Source organism: Rhinoraja longicauda, chromosome 39 (assembly GCF_053455715.1).
Source record: "Rhinoraja longicauda isolate Sanriku21f chromosome 39, sRhiLon1.1, whole genome shotgun sequence".
In the NCBI taxonomy this organism is placed as follows: Eukaryota; Metazoa; Chordata; class Chondrichthyes; order Rajiformes; family Arhynchobatidae; genus Rhinoraja; species Rhinoraja longicauda.
In genome coordinates, this window is record NC_135991.1 from 7,835,467 (window position 1) to 7,849,279 (window position 13,813).

At 47.5% G+C, this 13,813-nt stretch overlaps 1 protein-coding gene across 1 annotated transcript in view; it reads right to left on the minus strand.

Annotated features, from left to right (window-relative positions):
- LOC144611181 (cyclin-dependent kinase 17-like) overlaps positions 1 to 9,343 on the minus strand; it is a 114,182-nt gene extending 104,839 nt beyond the window's left edge. Inside the window, 1 exon segment of the mRNA XM_078430234.1 lies at positions 9,206 to 9,343. The gene's annotated coding sequence lies outside the window, so the exon portion shown is untranslated.
- Positions 9,344 to 13,813: the final 4,470 nt, after the last annotated feature.

Genomic DNA, 13,813 nt, shown 5'->3' on the forward strand with positions numbered 1-13,813 from the left:
GCTCCATTCAATGCATATCCATGAGCCTACCTAAAAGCTCTTAAACACCACATACTGCTGGGTGGCAGTGTTAGCTGCGAGGAGGATGCTAGGAGGCTGCAGAGTGACTTGGATAGATTAGGCGAGTGGGCAAATGCATGGCAGATGCAATATAATGTGGATAAATGTGAGGTTATCCACTTTGGCGGCAAGAACAGGAAAGCAGAGTATTACCTGAATGGTGGCCAATTAGGAAAAGGGGAGATGCAACGTGACCTGGGTGTCATGGTGCACCAGTCATTGAAAGCAAGCGTGCAGGTGCAGCAGGCAGTGAAGAAAGCGAATGGTATGTTAGCATTCATAGCAAGAGGATTTGAATAGAGGAGCAGGGAGGTTCTGCTGCAGTTGTACAGGGCCTTGGTGAGACCGCACCTGGAGTATTGTGTACAGTTTTGGTCTCCTAATCTGAGGAAAGACATTCTAGCCTTAGAGGGAGTACAGAGAAGGTTCACCAGATTGATCCCTGGGATGGCAGGACTTTCATATGAAGAAAGACTGGATAGACTAGGCTTATACTCGCTGGAATTTAGAAGACTGAGGGGGGATCTTATAGAAACATATAAAATTCTTAAGGGGTTGGAGAGGCTAGATGCGGGAAGATTGTTCCCGATGTTGGGGAAGTCCAGAACAAGGGGTCACAGCTTAAGGATAAGGGGGAAGCCTTTTAGGACCGAGATGAGAAAACATTTCTTCACACAGAGAGTGGTGAGTCTGTGGAATTCTCTGCCACAGAAGGTAGTTGAGGCCAGTTCATTGGCTATATTTAAGAGGGAGTTAGATGTGGCCCTTGTGGCTAAAGGGATCAGGGGGTATGGAGAGAAGGCAGGTACAGGCTACTGAGCTGGATGATCAGCCATGATCATATTGAATGGCGGTGCAGGCTCGAAGGGCCGAATGGCCTACTCCTGCACCTATTTTCTATGTTTCTATACATAGCTGCCTCCACCACCACCCCTGGGAGCGCATTCCAGGCACCCAGCACCCTGTGTAAAAAAACATCCCACACATCTCCTTTAAACTTTGCCCCTCTCACCTTAAAGCTATGCCCTTGTCTTTCACATCTCTACCCGAGGAAGAAGGTTCAGACTGCCTACCCTATTGGGATGGAATCCCAGAGCTCGTTGGCCAGCCAGCCAAAGACAGGTTTAAGTGGTATGATAAATGCATGAACAGGCAGGGAATAGAGGGTTCGGAAGATGTAGAAACAAAGAAATGCAGATGCTGGTTTACACAAAAGGACACGGTGTTGGAGTAACTCAGCAATTTCAGTTTGCTTTACATTCAGAATTAAGACGCTGGCTTCAGACTGAACGATGTCACTTTAAATGTGTAGGAAAAAAACTGCAGATGCTGGTTTAAATCGAAGGTAGACACAAAAAACTGGAGTAACTCAGTGGGTCAGGCAGCATCTCTGGAGAGAAGGAATGGGTGACGTTTCAGCTTTTTGTGTCTACCTATGTCACTTTAAAATTTTATACAGAATTCTATCACATTATGATCACTGTTCCCCATCTCTTCATTTATTAAATCAATTGATTTTCTCATTACACAATTCCAAATGTAAAATTGTCCGCTCCCTTGTTTTAAAGAAAAAATCAGAATATTGATCCAAAAGCCCAAAATATTGGCCTTAATCTACAAACCCATCCATACTATTGTTGCTTGTTGCTTCTTCAGTCTGAAGAAGGGTCTCGACCTGAAACGTCACCCATTCCTTCTCTCCAGAGATGCTGCCTGACCCGCTGAGTTACTCCAGCATTTTGTGTCTACCTCCGTATTCAACACGAGATGGATTAGGAAGGGGAGCGGGCAGGGGTAGATGGCGTGCGTACGGACTGTGTCACAGAGCCACCCCACTGTAGAATGCTTTGAACGTCCCAGCTGCCTGTTCGGCTACAAGTGCGTTGTCGGATCGCAAAATGAAACACGAAACAAGCCTGTCCAACAAGTCAACTCGCTTCCTCGTCGGTGAGAACAGGGCAGTGAGGTTGCCCTGACCTTGCACATTCCAACCCTCATACCACCTGCTTAGCGCCAAAAAGTGGGAAATCTTCTCGAGACAAAACTGAAATCAACAGATGGCTGTCCCTATATTTAGCCAGAGCCTGTAATGCATTAATGCGTACTAGCCAAACAGGAGTGACCAAAAACAACCTCCTCTCCAATGTCTCCTTGCAATGGAACTGGCCCAGTTCTTGCACTTTCCCCTCGGCCGCCTATATAGCAAGAACAAAGTTCAAGCCAAAGTTCAAGCCATTCCGACTTCTGTAATTCTCTTTGTCCTCTAAAGCATCCCGTATCCCAGTTGTACCCCCCCTCCCCCCCCAATCATTATACAGATGGTGGTGGAGGTACCTGGAACCAACTACCAGAGATTAGTACGGGTGCCAGGGGCTATGGGGAAGGCAGGAGAATGGGGTTAAGAGGGAAAGATAGATCAGCCATGAATGAATGGCGAAGTAGACTTGATGGGCCGAATGGCCTAATAATGCTACTATCACTTATGAACACTTATGAGATGCTGGGTGAGCCCATTTAAGCTTTTAGATAGGCACATGTCTACGTGAGGAATGGAGGGATGGGTTAGGCAGAATGAAGGGGACGTCATTCATGTGACATTTTGGGTCAGAGTCCCCTTCAGTCTGTCGAATCCACCGTGTTACGCCGGCTCTTTGTCTATTTTTTTTGGTAAATCCGCATCAGCAGTTCCTTGGGTCTCTCTTCTTCTTTGAGGCTTGGGTCACCCGTCCTTAAAATGTGACTGTGTGTCAAATGTTGCTTGGTAAGGCTCCAATGTAAAGCTTTGGGATGATTTTCTGAATGAATGTTGCTACTGAAATAGTGCAAATTGTTTCACCAGTTCATGCACAATACATCTATACTTACTGGCTAAATCGAGGATCCAGGTTCAACATCAATCTTACAGCATTTCATGCTCCGCCAGAAACAATTAGTACTACTTAAGTAGCAACATTAATCGCTGCAAGGCTTCACATTGAAGCCTTTCTAAGCAATATTTGAGGCAGGGCCACATTTTAAGGACAGGTGACCCAAAAACATTCGACAGCACAGTGGTGCAGCTGGTAGAGGCACTGCCTGACAGCGCCAGAGACCCAGGTTTGCTCCTGATTTGAAGTGCTGTCTATGTAAAGTTTACAGGTTCTCACTGTGACCGCGTGAGTTTCCTCTGGGTGCAGATTTGCAGGTTAGCTGGCCCTCTGCAAAATGCCTCCATTGTGTAGGGTATTGGAACATAGAAAATAGGTGCAGGAGGAGGACATTTGGCCCTTCGAGCCAGCACCGCCATTCATTGCAATCATGGCTGATCATCCACAATCAGTAACCCGTGCCTGCCTTCTCCCCATATCCCTTGATTCCACTAGCCCTAAGAGCTCTATCTAACTCTCTTAAATCCATCCAGTGAATTGGCCTCCACTGCCTTCTGTGGCAGAGAATTCCACAAATTCACAACTCTATGGGTGAAAAGGTTTCTTCTCACCTCAGTTTTAAATGGCCTCCCCTTTATCTTTAGACTGTGTGGCCCCTGGTTTGGATTCCCCCAACATTGGGAACATTTTTCCTGCATCTAGCTTGTCTAGTCCTTTTATAATTTTATACGTCTCCATAAGATCCCCTCTAAACCTTGTAAACTCCAGTGAATACAAGCCCAGTCTTTCCAATCTTTCCTCATATGACAGTCCCCCCATCCCATTGGAATAGAACTAGAATTGAATATAGCATAGAACTAGGTGGACACAAAATGCTGGAGTAACTCAGCGTGACAGGCAGCATCTCTGGAGAGAAGGAATGGGCAACGTTTCGGGTCTGAAGAAGGGTCTCGATCCGAAACGTCGCCCTTTCCTTCTCTCCAGAGATGCTGCCTGACCCGCTGAGTTACTCCAGCATTTTGTGTGGACCTTCGATTTAAACCAGCGTCTGCAGTTCTTTCCTAACATAGAACTAGTACGAATCAAGATGATTATGGTTTGCATGGACTCAGTGGGCCTGTTCCCACGCTGTATTTCTAAACTGAACCTTAGTGAAGGAAGCTGATCTGTGAAAGAGAGCCAAAAGGTATAATTGGAACACAGAGATAGAGAGGGGTTTGGAAGCTATCCAAGATTGTGAGGGAAGTGGGGAAGGAGAGGATTACAGAGTTATGTGGAATGATTGCAGGCGGGGAGGGCAAATGAGATAGAGAGTGCTAGAGAGGGGAGAGTGCTAGAGGAGTCAAGAAGATTATAGAGAGGAAAAGGCATTGAGTTTAAGGATAGTGATGGCCATTGGAAATGGAAGAGGTTACAGAGATAGGGGAGGGGCACAGAGGTTGGAGAGGGTTGCAAACAGGGAGGGGCATTGACCATAATAGACCATAACATAGACATCCGGAGGCTGCAACGGATCGTTCGCACAGCTGAGAAGGTTGTTGGCTGCAACCTTCCCCCCCCATTGACGAACTGTACACTGCAAGGGCCAGGAAGCGAGCGGGCAAGATCATCTCTGACCCCTCTCACCCTGGCCTCAAACTCTTTGAACCACTTCCCTCTGGAAGGCGACTCCGGACTGTCAAAGCAGCCACAGCCAGACATAAAAACAGCTTCTTTCCACGGGTGATAGTTCTACTCAATAACCAAAGTCTGTAGTGTCTTTTTTGCTCTGGTTTATTTTCACCCACATGTTTAGACAGTAATGTTGTATTCTTATTGTTTTGATGCGTTTATGCTTTATTCCTAATTGTTAACTGTATGTTTGTGTTGACATTTGTGAGCAGAGCACCAAGGCACATTCCTTGTATATGCACATACTTGGCCAATAAACTTATTCATAAGATGTAGGAAGAGAATTAGGCTATTAGGCTCAGAGTCTACTCCGCCATTCAATCATGGCTAATCTATTTCCCCCTCAACCCCATTCTCCTGCCTTTCTCCCGTAACCTTTGACGCCGTTACTAATCAAGAACCTGTCAATCTTCACTTTAAAAATACCCAATGACTTGGCCTCCACTGCCGTCTGTGGCAATAAACCCGACACATCTCTGGCTAAAGAAATTCCTCCTCCTCTCCATTCTAAAGGTATGGTGCATCTGCTGCCCAATGCAGCTGGCCACTCATGCGACTTGCTGAAAGCTTCTTTGCACCTCCAATTTCAGAATCCTCCCCAAATTAAGAAAGGAATCTACTCCTTCATTCCTTCTACCAAAGTGTGTGACCGCACACTCTGCTCCACCGCATTGCACTTGCCACTTCTTAGCCCACTCTCCCAACCTGTCCAAGTCCTTCTGCAGACTTTCTGATTCCACAACACCACCACCCCATCTCCGCCCATGTTCATATCATCTACAAAGTCATCATTTCCATCATCCAGATCATAGAGGCAGCAGAAAGGGTTATAGAGATTGGGAGAGGCTCAAGACTTTGACAAGGTTACAGAAAGGAATGCATGCGGGGAGTGGAAGGGGTTACATAAATAGGGCAGAGGGATTACGGAATACAGAGAGGATGTACGGTCTGGAAGAGGTTTCAGAGATAGGGCGGCAGAGTTCCATTTCAGCAGCGGTAGAGTTGCTGCCTTACAGGGCCAGAGACCCGGATTTGATCTTGACTACCGGTGCTGTCTGACCGGAATTTGTATGTTCTCCCTGTGACTTCTCCAGGAGCTCCGGTTTCCTCCCACTCTCCGAAGACATGCAGGTTTGTGGGTTAATTGGCTTCTGTAAAATTGCCCCTAGAATGTAGGATAGAACCAGGATACCAGAAACCAGGATAGAATGTACGAACGATCGCTGGTCAATAGACAATGGGTGCAGGAGGCAGCCATTCGGCCCTTCGAGCCAGCACCGCCATTCACCGTGATCATGGCTGATCATCCACAATCAGTATCCCGTTCCTGACTTCTCCCCATACCCCCTGACTCCGCTATCATTAAGAGCTCCATCTAACTCTCTCTTGAAAGCATCCAGGGAATTGGCCTCCACTGCCTTCTGAGGCAGAGAGTTCCACAGCTTCACAACTCTGAGTGAAAAAGTTTTTCCTCATCTCCATTCTAAATGGCCGACCCCTTATTCTTAAACTGTGATCCCCTGGTTCAGGACTCCCCCAACATCGGTGTGGACACAGAGGGCCAAAGGGCCTATTTCTATGCTGTACCTCTAAACTAAATTAAAATAGAGAGGATAGGTTCACGGATGGATGAATGGGATGCAGAGATAGGCAGATAGGATCGGGGCCAGGGAGAGATTTGGGGCCAATGGTGAGAACTCATTGCTGAGCTGGGAGCCAGTGGGAATTATCAAGCACCTGGAGTGATGAGCGAGGAGGTTTTGGCGAGTGGGTGGACACATGGGAGCTGAGATGTAGAGAATGAAATGGGAGAGGCCGACCAGAACGGCAGGAGGCAAGGCAAATGGCTTCAGCAGTGGACGGTATGTTGTGGGGTGGAATCAAACGAACAACGATCAAGTGATGGAGATGATACATGCATGGCCGTGGGAACAGCGGCAGTCCTCTCCAGAGGAGGGCAGCTGCTTGGGGGAGAAAGACGGCGTGCCCGGCTCGGGAACAGTCTTCAATAATGGTCCGGGATATTGCTCCCAATATTGGGGAGCCGGCCGTCAGCCAAGTAGTTTAAGAATTTTAAAACTCGAAAGAGTGCTGGGGTCACCAACACTTTCTTCAAGATGCCGAACATGCAAGTGTTCATTTGGCATCTGTGCAACAAAACCTTACAACCAGGTAGGCCAAATTAGCTCCAGAAAACATCCCTGACTGCCGTTGTGGCACCAAACACTATGGGGAGGGGAGGGGGAGCACAGTGGCGCAGCGGTAGAGTTGCTGCCTTATAGCACGAGAATATTTAAGAGGGAGTTAGATGTGGCCCTTGTGGCTAAAGGGATCAGGGGGTATGGAGAGAAGGCAGGTACGGGATACTGAGTTGGATGATCAGCCATGATCATATTGATCATGCAGGCTCGAAGGGCTGAATGGCCTACTCCTGCACCTATTTTCTATGTTTCTATGTTTCTATATTTTCTATGAGTACCGGGTTCAATCCCGTCTATGGTTGCTGTCTCTACAGAGTTTGCACGTTCTCCCTGTGACTGTGTGGGTTTTCTCCGGGTGCTCCGGTTTCCTCCCGCACTCCAAAGACGTGCAGGTTTGTAGGTTAATTGGCTTTGGTAAAATTGTAAATTGTCCCTAATGTGTAGGATAGTGCTTGTGTACATGGTGATCGCTGGTCAGCGCGACTCGGTCGGCTGGAGGGCCCGATTCCATGCTGTATCTCTAAAGCAAATTTAAAAGACATCCTAAGGTGCCCACGTCCACTCTGTCACCTGCCGTTTGTGGCTCTCATACCCTTCTGCCACTGACCCTGTGCCCTTGACCCTTAGGGCATACCAGCTTTGCCCCAAGAGGAGCATCCTCATTCCAGCTCTGCCTCTCACTGACCCACCCACATCAAGCAGGCCAAAAGGAAAAGAGGCTGTGCGTATCTTTCATGTCTCAGGGACACTAGGAGTGGAGGACTACTAACTGTGTGCATTCTCAGGCATTAGCTTCTTGCTCTAACTCATCTCCCTGGAGAGTTGCTTCGTGAATCAAGTCACTTTGCTCTTCCCAGACTGATAAAGCCAACACACTATTTTTAAAGAAAATAGGTGGGTTGAATTACTAGCTAGATCAGGCCACTAATGCAGGCTGAGATACAAAGGCTTGATACAAAGAGGCTCCACAGCGGCAGGCAAAGCATTTCAGCACCCCAGTTAGACTTCACATCTCTCCAGACATTGCCCAGATCTCTCTATCTAAAGCCATCTGCAATCTCAGGTTAAACCCAGTGCTGGCTAATCAGAATTTTTTTTCTCTCTCTCTCCCCGTCTCCCCTTCCATTCAAACACAAAAACCGAACAATAAGATTACATTTCGCAGGGTAAATCATACGTCTAGCACAAGGCAAAATTTAAAGAGAAACACAATTATCCAAAATAACAGCAGCACACAAATAAACCTTCCATGCAAATCAGAACTGGATATTGCAGAGTTAAGCTCCCTTTCAGAAGGGCAGAGAAAGAGAGAGAGGCCTGAGATGCAATAATCGCCCGACCGGCATTGTGAAGCCTTCTCCCGCAACACTATCCCGGCAGAAGAAAAATCAAATACCGCATACCATTCTAGTCCTTCGCCACGATCCAATACAGGGTGTATTTGTTCAGCATAGGAAGAAACGTGCTAACGACTTATTTAAAACGTGGTATTCAAGAAAGAAAACGAGTGTTTTAAAATAAATATTCACTCTGCCTAGAGGCAAGGAGCAAGATACAAAAACAGCAACCTCTTTAAAGAGAATTTTTTTTTTTTAAACTCATTCAACAGCGCCTGCGCTAGTGCAGGGCGAGTATGTCAACAATGCAGAGCCTCTCTGTATCTTGTAACTCGCTCCTCCTTCTTCCACAGTTGCAGCAAAATATACCACAGTCGCAAGTGCAGAGCGTTCGGGGTGGAGAAGGAAATAAGTAATAAACAATAAGCTGCTTTTGTTACCTGCCAGAATGAGAGGACCACCATGGGTTGACAGCCCCTCGAGGCTGGAGGTGGAGGGATGGGGGGAGAGGAGGGAAGGGGTGGAGAGGAGGGAAGGGGTGGAGGGAGGGAGGGTGTGGATTTGCTTGTCAGTGTGTCTCCCAATAATCCCCCGACATTGCTACACCATTGCCCCGCAGCGAGGCACAAACACAGGCTGCAGCCCTGCCAACAGCTGCAAGGAAACAGGAATCCCGGCAGAAGTAGCAAAGAAAATGTAGCAATTCAGCTCAGCTATGCGGGCGTCCGAGGGAAGGGAGGGTGGGGGAAGTAGACACCGCTTCACACTCAATCCCTCCGCAACAACAACCCCCCCTTACTGACTCGGCGTATTGACCAAATATGCCTGGTGCATTGGATCTGAGGGTTACACATTTGCTCCTCGCCTTGATAATTGTTTTAGTTGCATGAAACAGCCTCTACCTCCCCTGCTGTAACATCACGTTAGTTGTGCCCAGATTCCATTCAACAGCTGCGGGCTACGAGCTGTGCTAACTGCGTCCTCCTTCAAGTGAGGGGGCAACGCACCGTTTGCAATCCTGACGTTCAATCTGCGGGCTGCACGACAAACTCTGAGTTATGAATTGCACCTGTATATTTGCACTTCAGGGGTACACACGGTGGTGCCGGGGCACCAATAAGCCGGCGGCTCGGGGAGAAAGTGATTTATTTCCGTCCCGTCGCCTCCCCTTGCCTGTTGGTTGCACCGCCATCACAGCGCCGGGCCGGTGTAGTTCCGCTCGCCGCCAGCAGACCCAGGGAAGGGCTCTGGGGGACTACAACTCCCGCCATGCACAGCGCGGGGCCGGTGTAATTCCGCTCGCCGCCAGCAGACCCAGGGGAGGGCTCTGGGGACTACAAGTCCCGCCATGCACAGCGCACGCCGAGCCCAGCGGATCGACCGGGCCCCGGTGCAGCATTACGTCATTGTGGATCACCTCTGGAGAGAAGTCAAGCCAAGTCAAGTCAATTTTATTTGTATAGCACATTTAAAAACAACCCACGTTGACCAAAGTGCTGTACATCTGATTAGGTTCTAATGGAAAAAAAATGAAACATACAGTAGCACGCAAACAGTTCACAGCGCCTCCTCAATGAGCCTCAAACGCTAGGGAGTAGAAATAGGTTTTGAGCCTGGACTTAAAGGAGTCGATGGAGGGGGCAGTTCTGATGGGGAGAGGGATGCTGTTCCACAGTCTAGGAGCTGCAACCGTAAAAGCGCGGTCACCCCTGAGCTTAAGCCTAGACCGCGGGATAGTGAGTAGCCCCAAGTCGGCCGACCTGAGGGACCTGGAGTTAGAGAGGGGGGTTAGAAGATTTTTGATGTAGGGGGGGGAGTGTCCATTTAGGGCTTTATACGTGAATAGGAGGAGCTTGAAGTTGATTCTGTACCGTACAGGGAGCCAGTGGAGAGAGGCCAGAATCGGGGTGATGTGGTCCCTTTTACGGGTACCCGGCAGGAGTCTCGCTGCGGCGTTTTGGACCAGTTGCAGGCGGGACAGGGAAGATTGGCTGATCCCAGTGTATAGGGAGTTGCAGTAGTCTAGGCGGGAGGAAATGAAAGCGTGAATGATTTTTTCTGTGTCGTCGAATTGGGAAGCCTGCACAGCAGAAGGACATCTGAAGCAACACAATGATCATAAGACATAGGAGCAGAATAAGACCATTCGGTCCATCGTGTCTGCTTTGCCATTCGATCATGGATGATCTATTTTTCCCTCTCAACACCATTCTCCTGCCTTCTCCCCATAACCTTTGATGGCCTTATTAATCAAGTACCTATCAATCTCCACTTTTAAAAAACCTCAATGACTTTGATGGTCAGCGTGGACATTGTGAGCCGAAGAGCCTGTTTTCATGTTGGGTGGACAGCAGTAGAGTTGCTGCCTCACAGCGCCAGAGACCCAGGTTCGATCCTGACTCCAGGTGCTGTCTGGACGGTATTTATATGTTCTCCCTGTGACGACGTGGGTTTTCTCCAAGTGCTCCAGTTTCCTACCACACTCCAAAGACGTGCGGGTTTGTAGGTTAATTGGCCTCTAATTTGTCCCTACTGTGTAGGATAGCCCTAGTGCATCGGTGCGGCTTAGGGGGAAGGGCCTGTTTCCAAGCTGAATCTCTAAAACTAAAAGTGGCAATGCCTCAACTTGAAGCCCGAGAAACATATGAGGTTGTAAAAGGTGCAGGGGAAATGAGTGCTGTCTATTTTTCTCTCTTCATTCCAGCCATGCCTGATCATGTTTACCTTGCATGGATTGAGTTACAGTGGCGCAGGTGCAAGGTATGGAATTTCCCAATATCAAGGGGAAACTTCATCAGATTAAGTTACACATGCCAATTGGTTTCACTGTTGTCCACTCCCTCAAGTCTGCACTGTCTAAACTATCACTGGGGTTCTCATACAGGTGCTGCAGCCTCAATGGTTCATAGACAATAGGTGCAGGAGTAGGCCATTCGGCCCTTCGAGCCAGCACCACCATTCAATGTGGATCATCCACAATCAGTACCCTGTTCCTGCCTTCTCCCCATACCCCCTCCCCATACCTCTATCATTAAGAGCTCTATCTAGCTCTCTCTTGAAAGCATCCAGAGAATTGGCCTCCACTGCCTTCTGAGGTAAAGAATTCCACAGATTTACAACTCTCTGAGTGAAAGTTTTTCCTCATCTCTGTTCTAAATGGCCTTATTCTTAAACTGTGGCCCCTTGTTCTGGACTCCCCCAACATTGGGAACATGTTTCCTGCCTCTAACGTGTCCAATCCCTTAATAATCTTATATGTTTCAATAAGATCCCCTCTCATCCTTCTAAATTCCAGGTGTATACAAGCCTAGTCGCTCCAGTCTTTCAACATACGACAGTCCCGCATAAAAGGAATTTCGGTATGCATAAAAGGAATTTCACTTCACTTTGGTACATGTGACAATAAAGTACCACTGAACCATTCTCCCCCCTCCATCTTTCAAAAGCTAATTTAGAGATACAGTGCGGAAACAGGGCCTTTCGGGGTCCGTGCCGACCAGCAACCCCCGCACATTAACACCATCCTATACCCACTAGGGACAATTTTGTTACATTTACCAAGCCAATTAACCTGCATACCTGTACGTCTTTGGAGTGTGGGAGGAAACCGAAGATCTTGGAGAAAACCCACGCAGGTCATGGGGAAAACGTACAAACTCCGTACAGACAGCACCCATGGTCGGGATGGAACCCAGGTCTCCAGTACTGCATTCGCTGTAAGGCTGCAACTCTACCGCTGCGCCACCGTGCCACCCTAATATTCTACACCTGCCCCTGTTGGGACCATTCTTCACTTATTTTGTCAAAAGCTTTTCACACGATGTTTAAGAAAGTAAATAAAGTGGACATTGATTGAGAGCAGACAGCTTTCTATGCTGACTGACTTGTTTTATCTGAAGGGTCCTGACCCAAAACCTCATTTGTCCATTCCCTCCACAAATGATGCCTTTACTTTAGAGATATACTGTGGAAACAGGCTCTTTGTCCCACCAAGACTACACTGACCAGCGATCACCACGTATACTAGCCTACACACACTAGGGACAATTTTACAACTTACCAAAGCCAATGAACGTACAAAACTATCACAAAAAGCTGGAGTAACACAGCAGGTCAGGCAGCATCTCAAGAGAGAAGGAATGGGTGACATTTCAGGTCGAGACCCTTCTTCACAACCTACAAAACTGTATGTCTTTGGAGTGTGGGAGGAAATTAGAGCACCCGGAGTAAAGACATGGGACTCTGGGTTTTATCTGGAAAAATGTTATATGTAAAGTTGTATGTAATAGAAACTAGATTTGACCTTTCCAGTCAAAAGTTCAGCCAGCATCTCTGATAATAAACTTCCGTTTTACTACAGTAAGGGACTGGAAGCATAGAAAATGGATATGGTGGCATTGGAGAAAGTGCCAAAAAACAGACAATATTAAAAGATCTTTAATTGAAATGTCTATGATATAAAACCCCAGTATTTTCTGGGTATCGCAAGTCAAGTCAAGTTTATTTGTCACATGCACATACAAGATGAGCAGTGAAATGAAAGGTCACCCACAGTCCAACAGTAAGAGCAATAAAAATAAGCAATTTCACACACAATCACAAACCAACACAAAACAACAAAAAATAAACATCCATCACAGTGAGTCTCCTCCAGTCACCTCCTCACTGTGATGGAAGGCCAGAATGTCTTTTCTCTTCCCCTGCCGTCTTCTCCCGCGGTCGGGCTGTTGAAGTTGCCACGTTCCAGGCCGCGCCGGACGGTGAAAGGTCCGCAGCGGGCCGACCCAAGCCCCGCGATCCGGGGCGGGCGAAGACGCCGCCGCTGCACGTCGGGGTGGTCGTGGCTCCCGACATTGAAGCCCCCGCCGGGCAGAGAAAATCCCGCGGCCTATCATACATTGTTGTTCTCTGCTATTTTGCATTCAAACCATTTATGTTAGCATTTTAAGGAGTGTGTGTGGGAAGGGTCTTTGTGATCAGTAGCACAAGGAGAAAAAGTGTTATGTGGATGACTCTGCAGCACGCTGGAATTGTGCAGACATTAGATAAGGGAGTGTCACTGTCAAAGTTGACAGAATGTTTTGGGGTTGAACTTGACTTGACTTGACTTGACATGATAAAGGTTTTGCAGGAAAAGCAATTCAACTGAGAGCACTGTTAAGCACAGAATAGCTCAGAAAACCACAGCTTTAGAGTCATACAGCACAGAAACAGGACCAACTTGTCCAAGCTGACCAAGATGCCCCATCTACAGTGGTACAACATCTGCTGGTGTTTGCCCAATATCTCTCTAAACCATTCCTCTCCATGTACCTCTTCAAATATCTTTTAAATGTGTAGTACCTGCTTTCACTACCTCCTTTGGCAGCTTGTTCCATATACCCACCTTCTGAGTGAAAAAGTTGCTCCTCAGATTTCTATTAAATCTCCCTCCACCCTCTCATCTTAAACCTTTGTTTTTCAACCCTTTACCCCAGATAAAAGACGGTGTATTCACTTTATCTATTCCCCTCATAATCTTTACACCTTTATAATATAAGAAAATAACTGCAGATGCTGGTACAAATTGAAGGTATTTATTCACAAAATGCTGGAGTAACTCAGCAGGTCAGGCAGCATCTCAGGAGAGAAGGAATGGGCAACGTTTCGGGTCGAGACCCTTCTTCAGACTGATGTC